The 12,923-nt window shown below is 38.9% G+C and overlaps 1 non-coding gene across 1 annotated transcript; it reads right to left on the bottom strand.

Annotated features, from left to right (window-relative positions):
* Positions 1–11,890: 11,890 nt before the first annotated feature.
* Positions 11,891–11,963, bottom strand: TRNAK-CUU (transfer RNA lysine (anticodon CUU)). The gene has a single exon. It is a non-coding gene; the product is annotated as a tRNA-Lys (tRNA).
* Positions 11,964–12,923: the final 960 nt, after the last annotated feature.

Below are 12,923 nucleotides of genomic sequence, written 5' to 3'. Positions count from 1 at the left end.
CTCAGAGAGTAACCTTGAGAGGTGTCCCTCCCTACTCAGGGAGATCCTGGCATGCAGCCTGCAGCTGTGCAGGAAAGCTCAGTGGGCTCTTGGCTGTCCACTGATCATGGAATAAATTTATAGTCATAATTGCATACTGACTAACGATGATAGTTTCTTCCATATGTGACTTGAGTCAGACCTTGACCAGCATTATGGGTACGTAGCCACATTGCTCTGGTTGTACCTTGGCTATTGTGTTGTTATCTGTCTCCCCCAGAATTTGCTTTTAGGATCCATTATGACTGTCACTGTCACAAGGAGACACACAATACTTGCTCTTGAAAACAAATTCCTTTGGGGATTGAAGTCCTCAGAGAATTTCCTATCAGTTTTCCAACAGCTCTGAGTTTACTGCAGTATGTACAGCTCTGCAAACTCTCCTTCACGGAAGTGACACTTAAGCAGTGGATTGCAAGCATAAAAAAATACTTTTTATTGTTTGTGGCAGAAAAACACAGATGAAATATATTTTACATCTCAGTAATCTCTTAGTTGTCTTATGATATCTGGAATTATGTTTTTGGGCTGCTGCTGTTTAATACACAAACATTAAAGAGTTTTATTAAAAAATAGAATTGTAAAATAAAGGCAGAATTTCAGAAGAGGATCTTGTCTCAGGAGACTGACTGGAGAAGAATTTTTGAAATTTTGTCTTGGAGTTTCTTGCTCTGTCAATGTAGTCAATCATAGCCAATATATTATCCATCATCCTAGGCTTATGCATGTCAGAACTTCAAGGAGGAATACATGGCAGATTTGAGAGTCGTTCTTTATTCAGTATAATTACACAGTGAATGAGAACAGCTCCACTCCACCGCTGCAGTTGCCCAATCAATGTTATACTAGCAGCAACAGGAGCATTTCACCTTGCAAATAAAGGATTAATATGGGTGAATACCTTGCATGAGCTCACCTACAGCTCTGAAAAAAATTCACGCCTTTCCTATTTTTTTTCCTTATACATGGACTGAAAAACAGGGCAGCATCTCCTTTTTAAGTATGGTGTGTAAGTATGATGTGTTTTATGCTTATTTGCATGATCTTAAAGGTGTTTTCCAAACTTAAGGATTCTGTGATATTACTCTCATTGTAGTTATGATGTGCACAATAGCATAAAGGCATGTATGTCCTTTTATATGTATAAAACATACTCTATAAAATGTTATATATGTATGTCTGTATGTATATCAACATATGCATACAACATACTCCTTAATACACACCATATCTAAAATATTTAGCTTGCTTATGATCTGTTTTAAAAGACCAGCCTGGACCATTAATTGTTTACTGCTGAGACAAAAAAAAAGATTGGAAATTATTTTTTTATATGATTAATTACTTGTCTTTCCATGAGTCTAAAACGGAATAAAAGTTATACTTCAGGTAAAAATTTTGTGCATTTGGCACCTGTTAAAGCATGAACAAGACTCTGTTGTCTTAAAAAACCAAAGCAATATAGGGAGATGCTCATCTTATTTTTTTTTTTTTTTTTTTTTTTTTTTTAGTAAAACATATTTTATTATATACTAAATCAAATTCTATGCCACTTCCATGATTTTTCTTGCTATAGACTGGAAGAGGAAAATAAACTTTCCTCTTTCAAGCTCTTAATCATATCTCCTCTTTCCACTAATAATATAGGGGAACTTGAATAGTGAAGCAAACTGCAAAAGTATTTATTCAGGTGGTTCACTACTGAAAGCTAATTTAGCATTTCATCAAATACAGATACATGGGTTGTGACCTTAGTGGTTAAGCAATTTGCTTTCTTTTAAAACTTCAGTTACAGATATGATTATTTTCTTACTTTTATTAAATTTCTGTATTTCTTGATTCATGATCTTAATCAATAATATGAACTTGAAGTCCAAAAAGGTCATAACAAATATTCTGTACATTTCCATATCTGAAAACACTCTACTAATGCTTTTGCTGACCCATGAGTAAGGTCAAGTTGTCCCCTTTTCATAACAACAAGTACCTCATTTCTAAAGAAATGTGTTCTTTCATTTTTAATGCAACTTGACAGTTTTGACAGGGAAAGATAATGACAGTGTAAAATAGCTTTCAAAAAAGTTCAAAGACTAAAAAAAGATATATGCATGTTACATACCTTTTGAACTGTTCAAGACATTGAAACAAAATAATTTATTTATGGTGCTGTATGAATGCAAATAATATGCATATGGTATCAAAAGGGTGAGACTCTCAAATGTTAGTTACAGGTAGTTGTATTTGGCGATGAAAGAAGATTATGCTTGCTCATTACAAAGTAATATTTGAGCCGACCGTTTCAAGATAATCTTTCTTGTTTCTAACTTCACTTGTTCTCATCCAGCCTACTGACTCTTAAATCTAAATGTTATGGAGTAATCAATATTTTCACTTTGCACATGTAATGGTGCAACCACAGCCAACAACTCAGCACCACACAAGTGCTCACTCAGTACCACTCACAGTGAGATGGAGGGAGAATCAGATGGGTAAAAGTGAGAAAACTTGTGGGTTGAGATACAAACAGTTTAAAACTGTAAAAGGAAAAAAAAAGTAAGCCAAGAAAGAGAGGGGAACAAGCAAATCACTTTTCAGAAGACCAAATGTCTCTAGGCCACCTTTAGAATTCTGGAAACCTTTTTGCAGTACAAAGCTTCATAGAAGGACATCTGCTCTGAATATTGCCTTGCCCTGTTAAAGTAACTAATGCAATTTTATAGCGAAATGTCTCATCTATAGCTATGCATCTCTTGAACTGCAAGATTTCACTGTGATTTTACTTGATTTAGTCATCCTTGGCACCTTTGTTAAAAAAAAAACAAAAACAAAAAACAACTTCATATCTACCAGTCTAAAATGCTATTCTTACATTCAAAATCCCAATTGTCACAGAACAAAAAGAAATGCTAAAGCTTGAAATTCTGATCTTTTTAAAATGTAGACAGCTGTACACACACACTCATGAAAGAAGCGAAACAAGGAGTTTTCAGCATTACCAGATAACAAAGATGTATTTCAGGGAATTGTTCTGCAATTCAGGCTATCCTACAGAAAATGATGCTGAAAGAACTGTTATGTTTAGTAGGAAACGTGAAAGGTGAAGTGTGGAATTGCTACTTTATAAATACGGTAAGCCAAGTTTAACCTATGAAACTTTAAATTAAATTTCTACTATGATCATAAAAAGAAAGAATGGAGGTAAAAATACTTAACTTTTAAAAACATTCATAGGATTTAATCTTTCTTTACCTCCACTCTTACATATTCAAGTTTGCAATTAAAGATAAAATATTTAAAAATATATTTGTTTACAAAGGAATAAATATCAGGTACAGAATCTGCATTTGGATGTTAAGCAAAAATATGAAGTGCACTAATTTCTCTCTTTACATTGCACTGGTTTGGAGTAACAGAATTTTATGTTTAGAATGGAGATGAACCTTCTTTTTGAACATGAATTTGTTTTTGTGTCTGGGTTTTGAATGCCATCATAATCATACAGGCCTTGGATTTACTTTGGATAAAGCAAAAATGGGTACTATTAAGAATTAGAGATATTTTGTAAGTTCTGATTTAAAAATGCGATTTTACTCACATTTCTGAGATGTTAGAATAATAAAATCACAGAACTGTGGAATAGAATTATCGTAGGTTGGCACGGTTTTGTTTATAGTTATAGAGAAATGTAGAATGCTTTTCCCTGCCAGGACCTGAGAGTTGCTTTGCGGGGAGGAGGACAGGGACCTATCAGAAAGCTAGCTAAGATATTGGCAGATAATTGAACCAATAAGATGGCAATGCGGCTTTGGAAAGTACATTTAAAACTCTCATCTCCGGCAAGTCACCCTCTTGCTTCTAAGATAACCATGAGGTAACATTGTGGGCAGCAGAAGAGGGCCTGGCTCAGGCTCCGTGGTCCTCAGGTGGCAGGGCCAGGCCCAGCCTGGCCTCCAGGAGCTGCTGCCCTCACAGGGGGTGGTCCGGGCCACCTGAGCCTCCTTTCCCCCAGCTGCCAGCCCGAGAGAGGGGAGGCTGCAGCTCGGCAGTGCTGGCCATGTGCCCGGGGCCGCGGCAGAGGGGGCCAAGCCATGGCCTGGTTTAATAGTCACTGGCAGCAGAGAAAAAAACCTTCATAATGTGATATATGTCCTAAAGTTAATTTGTGTTAATAGATAAAAATGTAATATTATCCCTATAAATATAAGTTTTGTTTTAATCCAATAAACTATGAGTTAACTCAGAGGAAAGCAGCTCAGTAAAAGTGCAGGAATTTCTCTCACTTGAAAAGACAAGGGAGGGGGAGGCACGAGACATAACATGATTAAGAATTACCAGGAGAGAGACACAAACATGCTTTGGCTACAAATCGTTAAAAAGGAATGTAACATCTGCTCTGAAGTTACTTCATGTTAATAGAATATAAATTGTAATACCGAATGTATAACTATAAGTCCTGTATAAACTAGCATGTTAGAAGTTAAGTTTTGTTTGAGCATTTTGTGGGTTAACTTGGGAAGAAGGGGATTTAATAGAATACAAAAATGTCCCTAGCCTGAAAAGGTTTGGGAGGGACACGGAGAGAGCTTGATTGGAATTACCAGAAAGGAGGACAGAAGACTGTCACTGCCAGGAATCGCTGAAAGGAAACAAAGGGCAACGGAAAACAGAGATGATAGCCCGGAGAACCCGAGGATAGTTTCAGATCCGTATCTAGATGGTCTCCGGCCAAAATTAACATGTCTACACCACACCTGGAACCGACCATTAACAGCATTGTCCTCCTCCGCTGATCCATTCAGACTCTTAGAACTGAAACCTGCATGTTTAATGAAGCTGCCTCGGAGGGAAGACTTTCGACATCTCAGGCCTCTCTCTGCGATCCAGTGTATAAAAAGAGACTGCTGCAAACCACAGATGTGAACTTGGGAATAACAGACTGGCAGAGTGTGTTATCGTTGTTCACCCGGCGCCGACCCCGGGCTCGACGCTGTCCTTTTAATTGTGGCTGTCCGAGACTGTTATTTTGTCTCTTAATAAAATTCCAAATTTTGATTTATCGGATTTGGTCTTCTCATTTATAACAATAACAACCTTGAGCTGGGCTGCCCTGGATGAGACCAAGGAAGAAGAGAGGATTTTCATTGGTTTCCCCTGTTGGCACAGCTTTGCATTTTTACAGCCCTGCAGCCCAGAGCAGAGATAGCACATGGCTTCTGCAGGCCTGGGTGGATTTAACCCTTTCCTAGCAACATGGAGCTTCTAAAGCACAACCCTGCCCTGAGAGAGAGAAGAAAGAAAACAGAGAGTATGTGGAACAGACATGGCATAAAGTCAGTGGATTAGAAGTAAAAGAACTGGTAATGTTATTAGAATAGGATTGAAGAAGTGGACTTTTTTAACCAGACTTTTTTAGGGTAAAGTGTGGACAGATGAACTGTTCTTTGTAGCATCTTGGTGTTGCTGGGGAGAATGCTAATTCTAATCAAAATCGAGGACTGATGTGATTGAGATTTAATTAAGAACTTTAAAGCCCCTGCTCCTGGGTTAAAAGGAGGTCTCAGCCTTTGAGACGAAGATGATTTTAGATTAGAAGAAGTATTCATTAATAGTACCCCAGACACACTGAGAGGCCTTGCTGATAGAACATCACAATCTGCAAAAACTCCGGGCAGTTGCAGATGTGTGACATTTGGGAGCCACTGGACTATTTTGTCTTGTGACAAACGTCTCCATGAAAACTCCAGAGAAACTCTTCTCCTAAAGTAATAAGTGGTTTTGTTTAAATAGTGAAACTGACTGAAAATCACAAGTTGTGTCTTTCTGTATTGTTTTATAAGAAAATTAATAGTTTATAGGGGGAGGGAAGAGTGTTTTAAAGTTTTCTTTCTGTTTTGATTTAGGTTTTTCTTTTTTTTCCCTCAACTTTTTTTTTTTTTCCATTCTTTTTTCATTCTTTTAGTGTGTATTATGAAACTCTTTTGTTAATTTTTAAGCTTGAGCCTGCTTTGCTTTTATCCTAATCTCTCTCCCACAGAAAAAGAATAAACATAAAACCACTACAAGAATAGAATAGTACAATTAATTGCGTCTGGAATAGATATCCTGAGATAATTTCCTCTCATTCTATCACTGAGAACGGACTGATCCCCACCTTGGCTACAGCCTCCTTTCAGGTAGTGGTACAGAATGATAAAGTATCCCCTGAGCATCCTTTTGTCCAAGTTAAAAAGCCAACCTCGCTCCACTGCTCCTCATGAAACCTGTGCACCAGACCCTTCACTGATTTTATTGTTCTTCTTTGAACATCACTAATACACAGTCACTTGCTATTAGGTAAGATGCAGGCTGATTACAGTATTGCAAATGCCAAAACATAATCTGCTCCATAGAGGGATCCTCAACCTCACAGCTAGTAGGAAAATCAATGTATAGAGTGTTAAAAGTGGAGAGAGAAACACTTCTGTCAAAAGAATCTGAACGTTTTTTTGTGTCATTTCAAAGAATACACTGTAGTATACACTTTGACATATTTTTACTGCTTTCTGTTTGGAAAAGCAAGAGAACTTTGTTGAAAATTATGCAGTCCTGATTAATTATTGAGTTGACCAAGTATAACAGGACATATGGGTGAAATACAAATGTGTTAGAATGGTATGTAATTGGTGATGTCAATACCATCAGATGCTGCAAGAACACTGTATTTGGCAGAAGAAAACTGTGCACTTTTCACTGCAGAAACTAACAAGTTGTGGAATAAAAGCTCCAGATAACTTTGAAATCCCCATCTAAAAGTATTTGGCAATTCAGAAACAAATATTTCAACTTTTATTTGAGAAATTACTTACGCTGGGTCAAATTCTATACCTTTCCCTGGTTAATGTTCTGTAACTTTCTTTGCCTCTCTAGATATGAATATTGCTATCTGAATCTGTTAACTCGCAATGTGTTGTCTGAAAAAGATATTCAGTATGAGAAGGGAAAGAGAAAAATTATTCCTTTATTTAATTACTTAGATTTATTTAAAAAATAGTATTGATTGAGAGGCATAAAACTTTTAAATGTTTCTCAACTCTTTCTTTATTGTTACAGATCAATTTTCTGGTCTCAAAGAATTCAGAACCTAAACAAATGCTTTTCGATTCTACTTATACAGGTAATTTTTTGAACTATTTTCTTAAATCACTTTTTTTTTTTTTTTTTCATCTTCACCCTTACCAGAACCACTAGAATAAATGCAATCCAAACTTCAAGTAGAAAAATAAAATAATAAAAAAGCTAAATCTACCTTCTTAATATTTACTGTATTTTAGTATAGACAGCCCTAAATCAAGCTACACTTCAGGGTTTCTGAAGTGGCAACGTATTTCGAGAAGCATCTTTCTCCTTTTATTTCTGTCTCAGCTTGAAACAAGTTATACACTGTACCTCAAAGAGAAAATGTTTTTTTCAAGACTTTCAGCTCCAGAGGGGCTAAAATCTTGATAGCAATTTAGAAAATACAGTCACATAGAGACAGTATGAATAAAAAGGATTGGTAGACCCCTGGTGCCTAGTCCACTTTGACCAATCTCCAGAGTCCATGACAAGTGGAATCCATTTCAGCAATGTTCATGGGATGTCTGGAATCCAGCCTAATGCAGCAGCAAGATGCAAGCCCTTCTTCTGTAAAACCTAGACCTTTTAAAGCCTAGAAACAATGGTAAAATGTCCAGTAGATTAAGGTATGATTTGTATTGGTGATTAAAATAATGTTTAAACCAGTCAGACATAAGTGAGACAAAATGATCTCTTAGGGAGTCCAGTTCACAAGCCTTGCCTTTCAGAAGAGGGACCTAAATGTCAGGCAACAGTGTGAGGCTTGTGCAGGATAAAGGCTTTGCTATACCACTTAAGTCTGGACAAAAAAGATATCTCTAAGAAGGTACTAATACAAATACTCACAAGTTCATATCTTAATACTGACCTTTGAAGTACATGTGAATTTGCATTTAAGCATGCAAACTGCATATAAAATGCATGATAAGACAGGAATGTTTTAAACATGGCAGTTTTATGCTGAGAATAACTACCAAAATTATTTAAGACAAAACCACAAGCGAAACAGAACTACTATTTTTACCTGACATCTTGAACTTTGCAATTACAAAGAGGAAGAGTGAAGTAATTGAAGAAATTATAGGCATGTCTCCATGTCATAGACTGACCACCTGGGGGTAAATATTTTAATTTCTTATGGAAAATAAACACTTAAAACCCTAATAAAGAAAGTATACATTCTGCCATACTAACTAGACCAGGATTCAGCAGACTTCGGTAATGTGTAGTAATGTTCCAATTCTGTAAGTTACCACATACATCTGCACATAGACAGGAGCTATCACGGTACTTACAGAGGTCTCATGCCTTTCAGAAACAGAAAGAAACTCTTGGAACCTCCAGGGCATCTCATATGGCAAAAAGTGTTTTGTTTAAGCAACTGGATAATACTCCAGACTTTTCCTGGTTATTAAAAAAAGCCAGATCAATCAGCTCAAATATAGATATTTACAACTAAGCTGGACACCTCAGGTTATAAAGAATTGAATTTCACTTCATGACTATCACTGGAGCGTGTGAAGGCCTTACACACACTGAGCTCGATCAGGGCACTCAAAACCTCTGAACACTTAGGGTGTGGACAGTCTACTTGAATGTGTTACTGTCTCTTTTTAACTGAACATGTTTTCCTACATGTTTATATTTTCATTGCAGCACACTGGCATCACACTTAGGGCACGTTTGCAGAGCCTAGATCCATGACATAGCAGGTAAAGAAGCCTGATGACTTATGTGTGGGGGTTTGTTGTTGTTGTTGTGTGGGGTTTTTTTGTTTTGTTTTGTTTTGTTTTGTTTTAAATTTAGTTTATTCAGAAGTGCAAAAAAATATGCTGAACTTATTTTAGAGATGTGCACACCCACAATTAGAGTTGTAGGCATGTGTGGGGCAAATTACCCACTGTCTAAGGCAGCATCCAAGCAGTTAGTCTGAAGATCTCATGCTGGCCTGATTTACAAAAGAATCCTGAAATGATACTGGTTATTAATGGAGGTGTAAATTCTACCATAAAAAATAGGAATTTTACTTGCCTTTAGCAGATTTCATGTCTATTCATCTGTTTGGTTTTTTTCTTCTTTTACTTTTATGGAAATAAATTGAACATTTCTAACTAACTTCCTCAATAACATTATTTAGTACGTGATTTTCACATGTCATTTGATTAGTTCCTTCTGTAAATTAAACAAGACTAGTACACTGTTTTGTTGAGATTTTTTTTCCTTACTTGTGGTTATTTGCTCAGTATGTCCCACTGCTTATTAAGATGTAAGAAAAAAAAAAAAAAGTTAGACTAATTCTTCTAGAGAACACACAGTATTTTGCCTAAACGTGAAAAAGCTCTGTATACTTTATTTTCGTATGTCTGTTTATCTCTGGGAGTATGCTCTTGAGGGTAAAACTACCCCTATCTTAATTAGATAACACTGAATATTTTTAAAAAGACTAGATAATACTAGACAACTTGTAATATTTTAAAAATATTAAAATATATATTTAGTGTTGAAATGCTATATTATTAATATTATTATTGTTATTATTATTACTATTTTAAAATTAGAAAAAACATATAGTCCTACCTTTCTATTTTGAATATTTAAAAATATGAAATCATGCTGTGGATATAGGGCCTTTTACATATATAAGATCAACATAAATTACGTAAGGAATTTATTATACCACAGTAATGAAGTAGAGAGGTAAGACTGAAAGTTAAGGTAGGATTCAGCAGTCTACATGTAGATGTTTAGTGTCATTTGAGGTCTCTTGCCAAGGATATTTGCATAAGTTTGACGAATACATCACTGTTTTTCTGACAGACTCATGACTTTTTATCTAATCCTTGTATGGTCAGGTGAAATATTGCAGGTCACCAAAACCAAAGAAAAAGACTCTATTAGCAACTGAATCCTACCCTTGGCAAGCATTCTGGTGAGTTCTTACAAGGGAAAGAAATTGAAGGACAGTAAGATGCAGAAATTCTTCTTTGAAATGTTGCCTATTCTAAGATCCTAAAGTATTTGAAATAGACCCATGTGTAACCTTCAGTGGTTATATATAGACTAAATTAAAGATTCTGCAGGTGAGCTCTGTGTCCAAACAGGATCCCATCAGGATCAGGGGAATGCCAACACACTGCATGAAACCACCACACTGAGCCTACCCCAAAATTAATTATGTGGAGTGGGATTCCATTCTCTACATGAAGGCATCTACTAATTTCTAGGCACCATGAGGTGTTGTTTTGCATTATTCGGGTTTTTATTGTATTTCATTTTTACATTGGGTTTTGTAATGGTTTCTTCTGTACCGCCTGTTCCCCTGGAAAATGTATCATCCCAAAATTTGTCCCTGCTCCTTTTCCCCGCCCATTCTCCCACACTGGAATGTAATCCAACTCTGTTCCACTCCCACCTTATCCCTGATTGGGTAGGGGCTTGTCCCCGCCTCTAGCCCCTTCCCCCTGAATAAAAGCCAGAAAGCCAGGCGAGTAGCTTTTTGGCTCGGGGACAGGAACAGGGGCTGGGCTTTTGACCCTGCAGGGGCAGGACCACATGGGAGAAAGACTGAATAAAGCCCTGATTCCCCCCAGATCAAGTGCAGACCTTTCCTTTGCCATTGACAGGGACCTACTCTCTCTAAAGGAAAAGGTTCACAGCTGTTCTGGGATCTCTAGAATCCTGGGAAAAATCCTTCCAGCTGTGGTTTGTCTCTCAAGCTAGCCGAGGCAAAAATGGGGCCAGGGCTCTGAGGGGGAGAGAGACGCCGTAGTGAGGTACCTTCCCCAGCTTCTTCCTTGCTGCAGAAGAAGATAGAGCTTTTACATTTGCTGTGTGTTAGGTCTACATGGCAAAATAAAGGTAGCAGCAGGGTAGGGGGATGGTGCTTGTTGTAGGGGTGGCTACTCTGAGGAGCTGCCAGCCCCTGTGTCCTGGAGAGAAATGCCACCCAGCTCCGAGACAGACCCATTCCTAGCAAAGGCTGAGCCCGTCAGCAGCAGTGGTAGTGCCTATGGGATAAAAGATTCAAGAAGGGTGTTGGGGGTTAAGTTTTCCTGTGGAATTTCACCACCCCCCCCCTCCCCCCCCAATAAGTTACTAGGAGACGAAATACTGATAGTTAAACGGTGCTTAACCCGGACAAAAGGTGTGGATCACTTAGTTTAGGGGGAGGAAAAAGGCTCCCGGGAGCTGAGGGTGGGGGTTCTTTTTTTGGCTCTCATTTTTTCCAGGGAGGACGGTCGAGCGACTGGTAGCTGCATGGATTCCACGGTTAATGGAGGTGTTCGGTCCTGAGAATTCTATCATCTGTTGGAGCGCCCAGGAATTTGGAGTTTTTTCGCCTGCTCTGCTGGATTTTGGGTCAGCCCAGGTCCAGCCGCCGCCGTGGCTTCTTTCAGCACTGCTCACTTTACCTGCCAGGACACCCCCCTGCCTGATGAGGACAACCTGCCATTTTCCAGCCATCAGCCTGGAGTTTCCACTGGGGCTCTTTTGGGTCCCAAGAGATCAGACTGCCCAGGACTTGTGAGACAAAGCCCCTCGGGGTTCTTGGTTCTTTTTCATTATTATTATAATTGCTGTTGTTTTTTGTCTGTCCTGTTATATTTACTAGTAAAGCACTGTTATTCTTCTCCCCGTAGCTCTGACTGAGAAGTTTTTTTTAATCTTCCAAATTATAGTAACATGGAAGGGATTCCTAGAGAGGCCTGTCTCTCCCTAGCAGATACCAGTCTTTTCAAACCAAGACAGAAATTGGTGCCCAACGTGGGACACAAACCCACAACCCTGAGATTAAGAGTCTCACGCTCTACCGACTGAGCTAGTTGGGCTGCAGATGAGTAGAAGGACATTGCCACTCGGGTAGAGAAACTACCTGTCAAAGTCCATCATGTAGATGCCCATGTCCCCAAGAATCGAGCTAATAAAGAGCACCGAAACAAAGAGCAAGTAGATCAAGCTGCAAAGATAAAAGTGTCAAAGATAGACTTAGAATTGGCAACACAAGGGAGAGTTGTTCCTAGCTCGATGGGCCCATGATGCCTCAGGTCATCAGGGCAGAGATGCCACCTATAATTAGGCACGAGACCGAGGGGTGGATCTAACTATGGACAGCATTTCTCAGGTTATCCATGACTGTGAGACGTGTGCTGCCATCAAGCAGGCCAAGCGGGTGAAGCTCCTATGGTATGGCGGGCGATGGTCCAAGTATAAGTACGGGGAAGCCTGGCAGGTTGACTACATCACCCTTCCCCAAACCCGCCAAGGCAAGCGCTATGTGCTGACCATGGTGGAAGCCACCACTGGATGGTTGGAGACCTACCCTGTGCCCCATGCTACTGCCCGGAACACCATCCTGGGCCTTGAAAAGCAAATCCTGTGGAGACATGGTACCCCTGAGAGGATTGAGTCTGACAACGGGACTCATTTCAAAAACAGCCTTATAAACACCTGGGCTAGAGAACATGGCATTGAGTAGGTGTACCATACTCCTTATCATGCGCCAGCAGCCGGGAAAGTTGAACGATGCAATGGCCTGCTTAAAACCACCTTAAAGGCACTGGGTGGGGGGACTTCCAAGAACTGAGAGATTAATTTAGCAAAGGCTACCTGGTTAGTGAACACTCGAGGTTCCACCAACCGAACAGGCCCCACCCAATCTGAGCCCCTGGGAACAAGAGATGGAGGTAAGTTTCTAGTGGTACACATGAGAGATATGCTGGGAAAAACTGTTTGGATTAATTCTGCCTCCAGCAAAGCCAATCTTGCTCCTGGGGTTGTTTTTGCTCAAG

The sequence above is a fragment of the Hirundo rustica genome, chromosome 2, assembly GCF_015227805.2.
Source record: "Hirundo rustica isolate bHirRus1 chromosome 2, bHirRus1.pri.v3, whole genome shotgun sequence".
Lineage (NCBI taxonomy): Eukaryota > Metazoa > Chordata > Aves > Passeriformes > Hirundinidae > Hirundo > Hirundo rustica.
Note: the sequence above shows the minus strand (reverse complement) of the source record. Positions and strands in the feature narration are given on the sequence as shown.